This window comes from Alosa alosa, chromosome 18, assembly GCF_017589495.1.
Source record: "Alosa alosa isolate M-15738 ecotype Scorff River chromosome 18, AALO_Geno_1.1, whole genome shotgun sequence".
Taxonomy (NCBI): domain Eukaryota; kingdom Metazoa; phylum Chordata; class Actinopteri; order Clupeiformes; family Clupeidae; genus Alosa; species Alosa alosa.
In genome coordinates this window covers 21,757,849-21,774,250 of record NC_063206.1, presented here as the reverse complement: position 1 = coordinate 21,774,250, position 16,402 = coordinate 21,757,849, and the positions used below count along the sequence as shown (strand labels likewise).

Below are 16,402 nucleotides of genomic sequence, written 5' to 3'. Positions count from 1 at the left end.
GGAGGAGAGAGACAGGCAAGAAACGGATGAGGACATGATGGGGGCTAGACGTAAAACTATTCAGAGTATGGAGGAGGATATCTGTGACCTAGGGGAGATATGTGATGGTCCAAATCAGGCTAGCCATTTATTTCATATTGCGCGCACAGTTATTATTATTATTTTTTTTTTTTTTTTAATGTATTGGGAGTTGGGGGCCTGTGCCCCAGCAAAGCTCTAGGTCTAGAATCGCCTCTGGTGCCTATGTCAGGAATCAAACGTATGACCCTCAGCCTGCACAGGAGCCGAGAATTACAGCCTTAAACGGCCCTTATCCGTTCCTCATATATTCTCTGTTGGAATTAAACACTACAGATCGCTCGTTTTTTTAGAGGTCATTTCAAAGTCAGAGAATTGATTATGATAGAGGAGACAACTGTGTATTTGGTTACAAGGTAACTTTGTGACCATGCAATGAACTGTCTTTATTCAACAAAGCCAAGGTAAAAATGGCTTTCCCTTCTATGTCTGTTTTAAAGGAGAACTCAAAAACAATCGATTTTACCACTGCGAGAAAAATGGTGTATCCAGGACTTAAATTCCACAGTATTCTCCCTTGCACACCACAGATATACTTATATCTGAGAATATACTGACCTGTTACACCATTGGCGGAGCGAGGGGGTGGCTTCGGGGGGCTCAAGCCCCGAATCTTTTTTCAAAAGCCCCGAATCTTTTTTTTGTATGTGTTTTCAATTTCCAACGATTCTAATTTCTAATTTAACTTCCCCTCAGTTTCTCTATAAATGTTACAAAATGTAGGCTACTATTACTGAGCAAATATCCCTTATTTTCAAAGCCCAATATTGACAGATAATCTGATTTCCCACACGATGAGTTTAGGCAATGCCAGAGCCGAGATGTAGCGGTTTAGGGCCTACGTCATAAACCTGGCAGGAAAGTTCAGAGCGGCGTGGTCAGTTGAAACAGCAAGCCGGTAAGAAAAACTATTGTCAAGACATTAGGCAATTAGGCTACTGTAGCCCGGAATACAAAAATAAACTTCAGAAAGACAGAAAGTTTGTTGTAGGCTACTGTATTCATAGAGTCTCAATGACCGAATCAGTAGAGTAACCTGTCGTCAGTTGAGTTCGTTCAATTCATTTATTGTAGGTTAGTAGCCTAGGCAATTATGAAACGGAGATGTAACGTGGCTACCGGCGGGATTTTGAACTTGCATGTTTCATGCATTTTAGGGCAAAATATACCATGGGATTGATGTGTTCTCCATTTGAGGAACGTAATCAATTGCACGACGTGCACAGACAGCTCAGTCACAGAGCGCATATAGGCCTAGGTTAGGCTACTTTCACTTTTAATTAATTACGTAAAAGATGCTTCATACCAAAACAGCATATCAAACATTATCAAATGTATCATGACGTGTTGTCACAAAGACTTACTCCAATTAGAAAATCAAAACCAAAATCATGTAAGTGTGAGTGTTCTCTCATTGATGCCTGTAGGCCTATAAGGAAAATGCAATTTGAGTTTGTAAAATGTATCCCCCCCCCCCAACTAAATTAGTCCCCCTATGTGAAGCACTGAAGGGGGGAATCTCCCCCCCCCCCCCCATTAAAAAAAAAATGAATGTTATGCCCTGGATTAAACATAGCTTCATGTGTTCCACTGAACATTATAATTATAATTATTAATTTAATAAGTGGGTTCACAATGTGTGGGGCTGTGCTAAACCTGACCATAAGGCTACTTTGGCCAGAGTTCAAAGTAAAAATGTATTGAGACAAGGTAGCATCCCATCAGGGTTATCTCAGCATAGTATACTAGCCTATAATATACAAACCATAACTCATAAAAAATGCTTAATTAACTTAGTGCATGCTGATCAGATAGGCTATGCCTATTGACCTCTCTTGAAAGACCCAAAGTGCCAGTCAGATATACCTTGAGTCTCACACTTTTTAAAGTCTCAATGTGTCCATTAGTTTACACAGAATTCACTAGAAGTCATTATTTAAGGGGTTATTTTTCAAAATGTTCTGCTGGGGGAATGCCCCCGGACCCCCTAGCCTTCCTGTGTGTGACACTGGGCTAAGCCCCCAATGCTTCAAATGTCTGGCTCCACCCCTGTGTTACACAATCCTGGATACAGCTGATTACATACTAAGTTTGCAGTAGGGGTTAAGTCATTTAGAGACCTCAGACCAGCCTCAGACAAGTCCAGGAAGTGACGTCAATTCTGGAAATTGTCAAATCTGGAAAGTACATAATTTACTTTACTCTTTATGGAGAATACAGCGGGAAAAAACGTGTTTTCTTTTACAGTTCATGGAAAAAATAGTCACATTAGGTAGAAGCTTTTTATTATTAATTCACATTTATTTATTAAATAATCGATCGCGACTGACTGTCCACGTGATCTGCAAGAGTCAGCTGGGAGGAGCTTGTGACTCACGCATAGGGACTCACGTCAGATATTGCATGAAATTTTGGTTTATGGCTATGGGTTAAATGTCCTTATTCATTAACATGAACATGATGACTGACGAAATAAATGACTATGATTATAGGCATTTAACAAGTTATCATTATATCACATCAAGTAAGTGTTTTCTGTAGGCTAGGCTACTGTGTGACATGCTTTACACTACAGCATAAAAATCAACAATAGACTATCAACATGTTTGCAGTATCACTGTTGCAGATATATTGTATATTTTTGGACATTTCAACATAAGGAAGCAGCATGAGGAAACTTGTCATTTTTCTGCCTTATTTTCTAACTATTTTATGAGTCTGCAGTATCACCGAGTACAGCTGTTACAAGAGGGTCTGGCGTCCCTTTGTTATGATGCACTTCCTGCGACGGTCACTCGTCTCTTAATGACTTAACTCCCTCTCCAAGTTTGGGGTCTCTGCATGTCCCGGCCGTATCCTCAATTGTGTAACTGGAGCCATTAGTTGTCATGGTGAATAATCCCTGGGGATGCTAGAACAACATGAGGGCATTATAAGTCATCCAAAAACAAACACTGATCATCTTTACCTTTACAGGACTGCAATCTGTAAACTAACGCTGTAATCAGTATTGATACAATCATGGTGATTCACAAGGTAGCAATGCTGTTCTGCAATCCAGTATTGGTTTAGTGCCAGACAGCAAACATTTGCCTTCAATCCACAATGGTCTCCTCTTCCAAATTCAGATGTGAGGTTGCAGTCTTCCAAATGGTAGTCATGTCACATCAAGAGAAGAAAGTTTTGATGATGATTAGTTCATGAGGAAATTTACAGTAACCACTTAAAACAAAATGGGGAACACTCCTAAAATTAGTCTTGGAAATGTTAGCTCTTTAGTCTTCAACCAGCATTTTATTTCCGGTGGAGGGTTAGCTGTGTTGTAACGGCATCTTCTGTCATATTCTGCTCCTTACATCTTCACTCCGAAACTGAATATCTTGTTTGCCCAATAATAACAATTTTAACACAGGCATAAATGCTTCTACATTGTAACATGCTGATTCACTACGTGCCACACCGGGTCCATGTAAACACAAATTACATTAACAACAACTGCGGCTCCACTGGCTTCACAGCTGGCACAAGGAACATAAACTACTGATTATAGGGGCCCAAGGCGAGAGAGGGCCCTTGAGGAGTCTGGAATATATTTTATTTTACCTGGGTTGAGGAACATGGGGGGCCCATCAGGACTGCCAGGGCCTAGGATCTTGTGCTACGCCCCTTGCTGGCACCACCAGAAAAAAATGAGCTGGCTTAAGTGTGTTCTGTGCATATAGTCCATTGGCACAAATGTAGCTTGTAGCTTAGACCTAGCATGGGCTTGTAGACACACACTTAAACTTACCTGAATAATTGCAGTACAAGCCATAGTCCCTCTATGTTCTTACATAGTCGTGGTGGATCTTTGGGAAGAAATTGAGACTGATTAGCCTGGCGGGCCATCCTATATCATTGAAATGTATAGTCTGGAATCGAATCATTCACCTGCTTAATCCAAGGGGCGGGCAGAGAATTGTCTTTCAAACTGCCTAGGCATGCAATAGGCCAGCCTTCGACCATATCCATTATCCGGTCGGCAAATACATCCTTCTTCGAAAGAATGACTTAAGTGCATTGTGTTGCTCTACTTTCAAAGAAAAGCACAAGTCCAACTCCTCCAAAGTTGGCGCCAACGCCCGATTCAAACAACTGCTCTTAGTTCGCCATAGCCACCTTCCTTGTTGTTCACCGTCGCAGGATGTCGTTATCCTGTTAAGCCCGCTTTAAGACTCTCTAACGAAATAGAGCGCTGTGATTGGAGAACATCCACGGTGTTAAGCCAATAGAAATTCCTATGGTTCGATACTAGACGTACAGGCTGAGCAAATTAATTTGCCGCCACTAGGGTGCGTCTAGATTTCTAGGCTAGAGACTGATTAGAAATCCATGTTGATTTAGAATACCTATAGGCTGGCAGTTATACTCCTATGGAGACTTATTATGTCTTGCGCAAGCGCAGAACGTTCACTGAAGTCCGGGGTCGCTTCTGTGTGTTCCAAGCATGAGATGGGAGCCGACTGGTCAGTCCGACTGCCTTTTCTGACGCCGGTCAGCCGTCGGGTTGGTGTGTCAGGGAGAGCCTTTATGGACACTGAATTATGCCTACCTTGCTTTTATTTGAACAAGCCAGCTACATCCATGTTGTTGGGTGGGATCTGAGAAGATACAGTAGATTATCATTAAGACCAATAAGAAATCAGTGTTGATGTTAAGCTGCTGTTATAAAACAAGCATAATATACCTACAAAACCCACACTACCTTTACATTGTGTGTTCAGTAGGCATTTCGGTTACCTTAAGGTCCCACCATACTCTACAATGTTACAATGTAACATTAACTCAACTAACTAAGACTAAATGCAGTTACATTTATTCATACGAATACAATATAATAGCAGAGGAAACAAAGGCGTTAAAAACGTAGCAGTATGCAAACTTACCGCAACAAGCCATCTTTGAATCTCTTGCGCTATCCACGCGCGATTTGCTGTCGTTCTGAATTCAACGTGGTTTTTGGTGTGCTTGCAATGTTCGAATAAGTGATTCTTGAGATTAGGGACAAAACATGTCCGACAGATAAAACAATGTTTTGGGGTAAAAATATGAACAATATTAAAGCTGCAGTTGGCAATGCCCCTCCCCCACTACCACCGAGCACCCTCTCATCGAGTTTGTGCTCATCAGTGTGCACCTGACTGCACCAGACTGTAATTGACAGTCAGATCTCACACAGCCCTGCTCTAATTGGACAAGAAGAACCGGGAGCTGTGGAGTTTTGCAAAACAAATAACAGGCTCAAGGTGGAGGTAGAAGTGCGGGTTTTTTCTAAAACCAGCTGATTTATGTTGTTCTGTCGGAGCATAGTGTTGGTTTCAGTGAAAATGATCAAAAAAATCTTGCCAAACTGCAAGGCTGAAGTGCCCTTGAGCAAGGCACCTAACCCCTCACTGCTCCCCGAGCGCCGCTGTAGCAAGCAGCTCACTGCGTCGGGATTAGTGTGTGCTTCACCTCCCCAGCCAACATTTGTATATGGGGCCCATGTGGGTACCATATGTGTTGCCAATATGGGTCCAAGATGGGATTGTCCGCGGGTTCCATAGTGGCCCCATGTCATTTGCCCACATGGGCTCTATGCAGGATTTACACTGGGTTTTATTTGGGTCCCAACTGGGCAACATACACTGGACCCTTCTGGAACCCAGCCTTAAATTCTACCTGGGTCCTACATGGGTACCTCATGGGTTGAAATATGGGTTTTTTTGTGGGATTGTCCGCGGTTTCCAAAGTGGCCCCATGTCATTTGCCCACATGGGCTCTATGCAGGATTACACTGGGTTTAATCTGGGTCCCAACTGGGCAATATACACTGGGCCCTTCTGGAACCCAGCCTTAAATTCTACCTGGGTCCTACATGGGTACCGCATGGGTTGAAATATGGGTTTTTTTGTGGGATTGTCCACGGGTTCCTTAGTGGCCCCATGTAATTTGCCCACATGGGCTCCATGCAGGATTACAATGGGTTTTATTTGGGTACCAACTGGGCAACATACGCTGGACCCTTCTGGAGCCCAGCTTTAAATTCTACCTGGGTTCTACATGGGTACCATATGGGTTGAAATATGGGTTTTTTTGTGGGATTGTCCGCGGTTTCCAAAGTGGCCCCATGTCCTTTACCCAAATGGGCTCCATGCAGGATTACACTGGGTTTAATCTGGGTCCCAACTGGGCAATATACACTGGACCCTTCTGGAACCCAGCCTTAAATTCTACCTGGGTCCTACATGGGTACCGCATGGGTTGAAATATGGGTTTTTTTGTGGGATTGTCCGCGGTTTCCAAAGTGGCCCCATGTAATTTGCCCACATGGGCTCCATGCAGGATTACAATGGGTTTTATTTGGGTCCCAACTGGGCAACATACGCTGGACCCTTCTGGAGCCCAGCTTTAAATTCTACCTGGGTTCTACATGGGTACCATATGGGTTGAAATATGGGTTATTTTGTGGGATTGTCCATGGGTTTCAAAGTGGCCCCATGTAATTTACCCACATGGGTTCCATGCAGGATTACACTGGGTTTTATGTGGGTACCAAATGGGCAACAAACAATGGACCCATCTGGGGCCCCAGCCTTAAATTCTACCTGGGTTCTACATGGGTACTACATGATTTAAATAATGGGGTATAGGAGGGATGAATCGCAGGTTCTAAAGTGGCCCCATGCCATTTGTCCACATGGGCTTCAGGCAGGATTACAATGGGTTTTATGTGGCTCCAAACTGGGCAATAAATGCCAGACCCATCCGTGCCCCACCTTAATATTCTGTCTAGGTTCTACACATTGGCCAAATGGGTTGCATGCAAGATTATAGTCATTAAGTAGGGCAAAGCTGGGCAATGTATACATGATCTTGGTCCTATCTTCAATGTCATATGGCTCCAACATTTACAATAAAATATAATTAAAATCCCAATGTTTACAACATACACTATAAATACCAATCCAAAACCAGACCCATTTGTAATTCACTAGAAAATAATATTAGTCACTTCCAGGGGCTATGGCTCTAAGGTCCCACCAAAACAGCAGAAAAAGCAGCCTAATTTTCTTTTTCTGCATTTAATAATAATCATTTAATAAATTACAACACAGAGAACATCAACATCAACACAGAGAACAACAACAAGAACTGGTTACAAACAGCAAATTGAAATTGAAATTGAATTGAATTAAATCACTTTGCCACTCTGGCTGCCCTCAGCCCTCCCCTGTCCCTTGCCCCAGTAAACCATTTCCCTAACGACCGTTCAGCCTCCTCTGATTTGTAGTGCTGGTAAGGGGGTTGTTCTTGAGGGCCTCTGTAAAATAAAATTATATTTAAGATTAAATGCTTGGATATGAGTATTTGTCATTATCAGACAGGAAATCAACATACTGAAATATACATTTCACATAATTCCATGTTTAATTTTTTTGAGGATGCATTTCGAAAAAAGCAACAAGCCCATCAAAATGAATTAGATCAATTCAATTCAGATGCTTTCTACTGACTACTAATTGCAAAATTATTTAGTTCATGAGCCAGTTGGGCCAATGTAGTGTTGCCGCGCTTCAAAGTCAATATTTTTACTGTTTGTAATCAGTACTTTTTGGTTGGACCACCTGGTATTTTGGGGGTTATATTAATGTACTGAAAATATGTTTAAATTACACAGGTTTTGTAGATTAAATTGAGGCATTACACATGTGGATTGAAATAGCTAGAAGAAATTCTAATACAAGACAATATACATGTCACATCATTGACCATTGACCCAATTACAATATAATAATTATAATTTAATGTTAATCTGTTTTTGTATTTTGTGCATCTCTTTGGATAATAGGTCTGACAAGTATCATAAACATGTTTCAAGAACAATATGTTTAACTTCATACATTGTAACATTTACTGTAGGCTGAACCTGCTCCCCTCAAGAGGTGTATTACCGAGACAAATTAGCTTTCCATGGGCTATTGACAGTCAGTTTTGTAATGCTTCACATTGCACTTACTGGATTAGTATCAGTTCAATACAGAGCTTCTAATGATTTGAAATTTCACCGAAAACAGTAGGCAACTCTATGCTGTATTGTTGTGCTAATGTTAGCATTAGCTTGTCTAGAGCTTGCTAGCTTTGCCTAGCACAGTGATTGGCCTTATCATCAATAAATGGGGCGATTGCTCTGTACTAATAAGATCAAGCCAGGCAGAGATTATAAATATGTGTATCATCTTAAAGTGTAATTCTGGAGAAAATTGAATCCAGGGTCATTTTTTCTGCATGAAAAAGGTCAAATAAGTCGTCCAAAGACATTTTTTTATTTAGAGTTTTGGGGTGGGGGCATACATTTTACAAACCAAAATCATATTTTCCTTATTACAGGCATCAATGAGAGAACAACACTTAAAGGGATATTCCACCATTTGGGGAATTACACTCAGTAATAATCAAGGAACAACATGGGCGCAGCAGCACAATGATATCATGCAGCACCTGAAAATAGTTCCCGTAGGCTAACTTCTAGCAACAAGGTTGAGCTGCAGCAGACAAATTGGTTAGTGACTGGATTATTACGCCTGAATGAGAGTATAGTTCCATGTCAAATCAGCCTAGAAAATTGCCACGTTTCATTTTCAATTAGTCTTATTACAGGTTCTAACTTGAGAAGAGACCCGTTTTAAATAGGAAAATTACTGGAAATCTTAGTCACTTTTAAAGGTGATGCTAGCAGGCGAGATGCTAATGGTCTAATCCGATTCAATGATCTATGCCAGGCTGGAGCTGTGGTATCCACATACTCAGAGAACGGCTGAATGAACTTGAGAAAGGTAAAAATCAATTGTTTAACTCAAGGGGAGGTGGACAATGAGTGTAATTCTCCAAATGGTGGAATATCCCTTTAACATAGTCTTTACTTACATGATTTTGGTTTTAATTTTCTAATAGGAATAAGTGTTTGTGACAACATGTCATGATAAATTTGATTATGTTTGATCGCTATTTTATTATGAAGCATCTTTCACGTACTGAATGCACACTCTAGAAAGTGAAAACTCTAGAAATGAAAGTAGGCCTACTATATGCTCCGTGTCTGTGGCTGTCTGTACATGTCCGCAATCGATTAGCCTACGTTCCTCAAATGGAAAACACATCCATGTTCCCTCGCGTCTCCTGGCCACTCTATGTAATCCTTCTGTGTTTGCAAAATTCTTGACAGTTCTTAAATGTATACAAAATAAAAAACTGAAATATTCCATTTATATCAGTATTCACACCTTTTGTTATGACACTTGCCATTGAGCTCTGGTGCATCCTACTTCTATCAATGGTCCTTGAGATGCTTCTACAACTTGATTCAAGTCCACCTGTGCCTAAATGAATTCACTGGATATTAGGCACACATCTCTTTATATAAGGTCTCACAGTTGATGTATGTCAGAGTAAAAACCAAGCCACGAGGTCGAGAGAATTGTCCATAGACCTGCGAGACAGGGTTGTGTGAAGACACAGATCTGGGGAAGGGTACAAGAAAATGTCTGCGTCTTTACACAACCCTGTCTCGCAGGTCTACGGACAATTCTCTCGACCTCGTGGCTTGGTTTTCACTCTGACATACACCATCAACTGTGAGACCTTACAGTATATAAAGAGATGTGTGCCTCTCCTAATAATGTCCAGTGAATTCATTTAGGCATAGGTGGACTTGAATCAAGTTGTAGAAGCATCTCAAGGACCATTGATAGAAGTAGGATGCAAGGATAGTAGGATGGAAAGTGTTATGTCATATGTAAATGGTATATTTTAGTCTTTCATTCTTTTTTATACATTTGCAAAACACTCCAAACACTAGTTTTTTGGTGGGGTGTTGGAGTATTGTGTGTAGATTGATAAGAAAAAAATAAATAATTTAATCAATTTTAAGATGAGTCTGAAACATAACAAAATGTGGAAAAAGTGTAGCGCTGTGAATACTTTACGTATGCACTGTATGTAGATCAGATACTGTATTGACAGTGACTGATATCTCAATCTGGCAACCAATGAGAGGCTTGTCTAGCGATTAAAAGGAACACTTGCCAATGTTTTGAAAGTGAACATTCTCTGACAATCCTACATAGCTACTTAAATGAAATTGACACTTACTTACTTGGGAGGGACAGAAAAATGCTTTCCAGTATGATCTGGAGATTAAACAGTAGCCTATAGGAAAGGGCAGCACATTCATTTTCTTTCAACAAATACTGCATGCTATATCATCAACTAGAAAATCATTATTTATTTTTCAATTAAGAAGTACACTTTCAGGAATAATTGTGTACTGGGCAATAGTAGGGAAAGTATTTAAGATTTTTGGTTTGAATAAAAATAGCAGTTTTAACTACAATACAAGTTCAAATACAACTACAATACAAGTTATTTTTTTTTATGTCTGAGCCAAATTCAGACAAGAGGTGTTTACATGATTACATTTAGGTTAGGGTTTTCATTTTTTTTTTTTTTTTTTATCAAAGATCAGATTTAATTTAGTAGTTTGACATGGTAGGAATAGCATACAAAATGTTTGGACAACAAAAATAAAAGCCATAATCAAAGACCAATGATAAAACAGTTTAAAATGATCGAAAGACAAGTGCAGTATGAGATAAAGTTTGATATGGTCAATATCTGGAATTTAGCAATAGGCTATAGTCGTGGATCATAATATATAGGCCTATAAAATGATGGGATAACTAACCTAGCAAATATGTTTAATATTAATTATGAGTAGAAGCTACAGCTACAGCTTTATTCAAGAACACCATTGCAGCCTACAGAGCAAGTTTTTTTTTATGTGCATTTGATAAGGTCTGCTCTTTAGTCCAACATAATTTGTTGGTGTGCAGATGGATGCAGAACTGCAATGTAGGCTGATATAGTGAATGATTGAGTTGCATGTAAATTCAAAGTAAATTTGATCGCGAACCGTTCATCAGAGTGACGAGCAAGAGGCACCATTGTAAAGCTTAAATCGTGTAGTTTCGTTTGATTTTCGTTTAGTCTTGAATGTGCTGTGAGGGAATGTGCATAAGTGTACACAAATATTTCCATGTACATGACTAATGCATCTTGTCTGCCTGCCTTGCCTAAAGGATACTGCTAGACCTGCCAACTCTCTATCAAAACGTAAGGGGGCCAGATAAGACTACAACATTCGTTACCTCCATTTCTCTGGCTAGCCTTCCACTAGCCTACTTTCAGGCATGCACGGGCATGCATAGTTCAATTAAATCTGGCTCATGAAACGAAATGCAATTTAGAAGGCTCTTGAGTGTATTCTGCCACACATACAATTGTTATTTAGAAGAAGAATGTTGCAGCAAGTAGCCTAGAAGCTCATCTATCTAATCTGATGAAAAGTGCTGCCTTCCCTAACGCAGCTGTAAAACCTCACGTTAGAAATTATCATGCAAGATCCGAAATACTTATGCTACCATTTAAACTCAAACTAGCTGTGATGTCCATTGACTTACCTTAATAGCTCATGAAGTAGACCTAGTAAGGCTAGCAAGAGTTCATAATAGCAAATTGTGTAATTTAAATTATCAGAACACAGTCGAAAATGTTGTACATAAGCTAATACTTTTTACACAACTTATCAATGAATCACAATTGTACTTACCTATGGAAGCTTTCGACGATGAACGTTAGGAGTGAGCCCAGGTAGAACAAGTCAATCTCCCCAAGATATCACTATGATAACGTTGATAACGTCAACTGATACGTTGGGTGACGTCGACATTCAAAGCAGAGCCCACCCCGAAACATGATTGAATAAAATAACTATGATAGTCAGGTGAACTATCATAGTTATTTTAGTTCACACAGGTGAACAGCCTGTACATTTGTCAATGAAAAATAAATAAAAAATAAAGCTAATTACACTATAAACCTAGATTTTCTAAAATCTAGGTTTATACACGTAGGCCTATGTACTAGAACTCTGGGCATTCTGCATTCTGCATGTAGTATGGAATCAGTGGTCAACTTTAAATTTTTAGATATGCTAGTTGTAGTAGTTTAGGCTAATAATAATAATAATAATAGGCTATGTGTTTAAGTGGTCTTTGGGGACACAGCGGGTATGGAGAGGCAGTTGTGACATAGGTTGTTTTGAAAGGCCCTGTCTCCAGAGAAATAGGAAACTGTTAAACTCTACAGGATGAGGATGGTGTTTGTCATCAGCAATGAGGGGATTGATGGTGATATTGATGACAGCAGGTGGGCTCTGAAACCTTATTGGACGGGTTCAAAGAGCTCATGGTTGGACATGTAGTGCTGGAGTTGGGCAGCCACTGCTCTTTCCAGGTTTAGACTCAAGAAAGGGGAGGTTGGAGATTAGGTGGTAGTTGGGTCCGCTGAGAGTATGATAGCTGGGTAGTTGATGAATTTGAATAGAGGGTAGGAAGACAGGCCTTTAACAGGGTGGGCTTGGTCCAGGTAAGAGGTCTTGATGTTGGCCGCGTGTTCCATGAGCTGTGATGTGACCTCTTTGATTAGCCTTTTTTAGACCAGTGTTTCTCAACCTCTGGGTCGGGACTCAAATTTGTGTTGCGTGAAGTTCTGAAAGGGTTGCAAGAGTCAATAACCTGAACCTTAGGCATGATTAGCTTTCAGCCTTTGTCTTAGGGTCACAAGTGGTAGGCTATGTTTAAATTTGGGTCACAGAGCAAAAAAGGTTGAGAACCACTGTTTTAGACCAGGGCAGTGCTATAATGAGCAGTTCAAATTGCTCCAGCGTTAGGTGCTGTTACTACAGTTGAATGTTCGATTCAATGATATAACCATTTTAAGTCTAACTCGTCAGTATTTATGGTCACACTGTATTGGTGTTCTGTAGACCAAGGTTGAAGAGGGAAATGGAGAGGTGCACAAGGCCTACCTGGTGTCAAATATTGTGTGGCTTGCTGTGAGACCCTTTGAAGCACCCCCAATCTCTGAACTGCACAATGTTTTAAGTCTAGATTAAAAATATTTCTACAGAGCCTGCTTTCCCGTACATGTAATGGAAGGCCATTCCACAAGAAGGAAAGGCAATTGCTCTCTGAACAACAGATGTTTCATGAAATGAATTGAATGTTTATAGACCAGCATCAAAAGAGTGCAGTGGCAGTACAGCACCCTCAGTTCACATATTAAGTCAGCCCTTGCTTGTAGAGTGTGCACTATGCAGGGTTAAAAAAGTATTAAAATTAGCACCTACTCTACAACTGGCCAAATGCAGGTAAAAATCTGCATTGGCCAGTAAAATCTGATGGTAATTTTGATACCATAGATTTAATAGAGACCTAGTACCCAATTGTTGATTTCCCATTAATGACCCACATGGCACCAACATGGGAAGCCCACATGGGTTTATCCCAGTTTGCCCATGTCTAACCCAAACATTAAATAGAAATGGGCCCCATATGTGTTGCCCATTCTGAGCCCATATATTGGTTTCACATTAATTACCCATTTGAGACCCATTTGGATTGCCCACGTGGGTTTATCCAGGTTTGCCCATATCCAACCCAAGTGGCTAACCCTAATGGGCATCATATGTGTTGCCCAGCCTGAACCCAATTGTTGATTTCCCATTAATGACCGACATGGCACCGACGTGGGAAGCCCACAAGGGTTTGTCCAGGTTTGCCCATGTCGGAACCAAGCATTCAACACAAATGGGCCCCATTTGTGTTCCCCATTCTGAGCCCATATATTGGTTTCATATTAATTACCCATTTAGGACCTATATGGATTAACTGTGTGGGTTTGTCCAGGTTTGCCCATATCCAACCGGAGTGGTTAACCCAAATGGGATCCATATGTGTTGCCCATTATAAGTCCATATATTGGTTTCACATTAATTACCCACGTAGGGCCCAAATGAACTGCCCACGTGATATTGTCTAGGTTCGCCAATATCCAACCCGAGTGGCTAAACCTAATGGGCCCCATATGTGTTTCCCAGTCTGAACCCAATTGTTGATTTCCCATTAATGACCCACATGACACCAACATAGGGAGCCCACATGGGTTTATCCCAGTTTGCCCATGTCTAAACCCAAACATTAAGTACAACTGGGCCCCATTTGTGTTGCCCATTCTGAGACCATATATTGGTTTCACATTAATTACCCATCTAGGACCCATATGGATTGCAAACGTGGGTTTGTCCAGGTTTGCCCATATCCAACCCGAGTGGTTTACCCAAATGGGATCCATATGTGTTGCCCATTCTAAGTCCATATATTGGTTTCACATTAATTACCCACGTAGGGCCCAAATGAACTGCCCACGTGATATTGTCTAGTTTTGCCCATATGTGATTCCCATTACAGACCATAGTAGGACGCATATTGGGAGCCCACATGGATTTATCCCAGTTTGCCCATGTCTAACCCAAACATTAAATACAACTGGGCCCCATTTGTGTTGCCCATTCTGAGACCATATATTGGGTTCACAATAATTACCCATCTAGGACCCATATTTATTGCCCACATGGGTTTGTCCAGGTTTGCCCATATCCAACCCGAGTGGTTTACCCAAATGGGCCCCATTTGTGTTCCCCATTCTGAGCCCACATTTTGGTTTCATATTAATTACCCATTTAGGACCTATATGGATTAACCGTGTAGGTTTGTCCAGATTTGCCCATATCCAACCCGAGTGGTTAACCCTAATGGGCTCCATATGTGTTGGCCATTCTGAGCCCACATATTGGTTTCACATTAATTACCCATGTAGGGCCCAAATGGACTGCCCATGTGATATTGTCCGGTTTTGCCCATATCGAACCCGAGCCATGAACCCTAATGGGCCCCATATGTGTTGCCCAGCCTGAACCCAATTGTTGATTTCCCATTAATAACCCACATAGCACCGACGTGGGAAGCCCACAAGGGTTTATCCAGGTTTGCCCATGTCTAACCCAAACATCAAATACGACTGGGCTCCATATGTGTTTCCCGTTCTAAGCCCATATATTGGTTTCACATTGTTTACCCATGTAGGGCCCAAATGAACTGCCCATGTGATGTTGTCCAGGTTTGCCAATATCCAACCCGAGTGGCTAACCCTAATGGGCCCCATATGTGTTGCCCAGCATGAACGCAATTGTTGATTTCCCATTAATAACCCACACAGCACCGACATGGGAAGCCCACAAGGGTTTATCCAGGTTTGCCCATGTATAACTCAAACATCAAATACGACTGGGCCCCATTTGTGTTGCCCATTCTGAGACCATATATTGAGTTCACATGAATTACCCATCTAGGACCCATATTTATTGCTCACGTGGGTTTGTCCAGGTTGGCCTATATCCAACCCGAGTGGTTTACTCTAATGGGCTCAATATGTGTTGCCCATTCTTAGCTCATATATTGGGTTCACATTAATTACCCATCTAGGACCCATATGGATTGCCAACGTGGGTTTGTCCAGGTTTGCCCTTATCCAACCCGAGTGGTTTACCCAAATGGGATCCATATGTGTTGCCCATTATAAGTCCATATATTGGTTTCACATTAATTACCCACGTAGGGCCCAAATGAACTGCCCACGTGATATTGTCTAGGTTCGCCAATATCCAACCCGAGTGGCTAAACCTAATGGGCCCCATATGTGTTTCCCAGTCTGAACCCAATTGTTGATTTCCCATTAATGACCCACATGACACCAACATAGGGAGCCCACATGGGTTTATCCCAGTTTGCCCATGTCTAAACCCAAACATTAAGTACAACTGGGCCCCATTTGTGTTGCCCATTCTGAGACCATATATTGGTTTCACATTAATTACCCATCTAGGACCCATATGGATTGCAAACGTGGGTTTGTCCAGGTTTGCCCATATCCAACCCGAGTGGTTTACCCAAATGGGATCCATATGTGTTGCCCATTCTAAGTCCATATATTGGTTTCACATTAATTACCCACGTAGGGCCCAAATGAACTGCCCACGTGATTTTGTCTAGTTTTGCCCATATCCAACCCGAGTGGCTAACCCTAATGGGCCCCATTTGTGTTTCCCAGTCTGAACCCAATTGTTGATTTCCCATTAAAGGCCCACATGACACCAACATAGGGAGCCCACATGGGTTTATCCCAGTTTGCCCATGTCTAACCCAAACATTAAGTACAACTGGGCCCCATTTGTGTTGCCCATTCTGAGACCATATATTGGGTTCACATTAATTACCCATCTAGGACCCATATTTATTGTCCACATGGGTTTGTCCAGGTTCGCCAATATCCAACCCGAGTGGCTAAA

General features: G+C 41.3%; 1 long non-coding RNA gene across 1 annotated transcript; it reads right to left on the bottom strand.

Annotated features, from left to right (window-relative positions):
- Nucleotides 1-7,305: 7,305 nt before the first annotated feature.
- LOC125311987 lies at nt 7,306-11,825 on the bottom strand. Its single transcript, XR_007196547.1, has 3 exons — nt 11,765-11,825; nt 10,253-10,305; nt 7,306-7,420 (listed from the first exon to the last, which is right to left on the bottom strand). It is a non-coding gene; the product is annotated as an uncharacterized LOC125311987 (long non-coding RNA).
- Nucleotides 11,826-16,402: the final 4,577 nt, after the last annotated feature.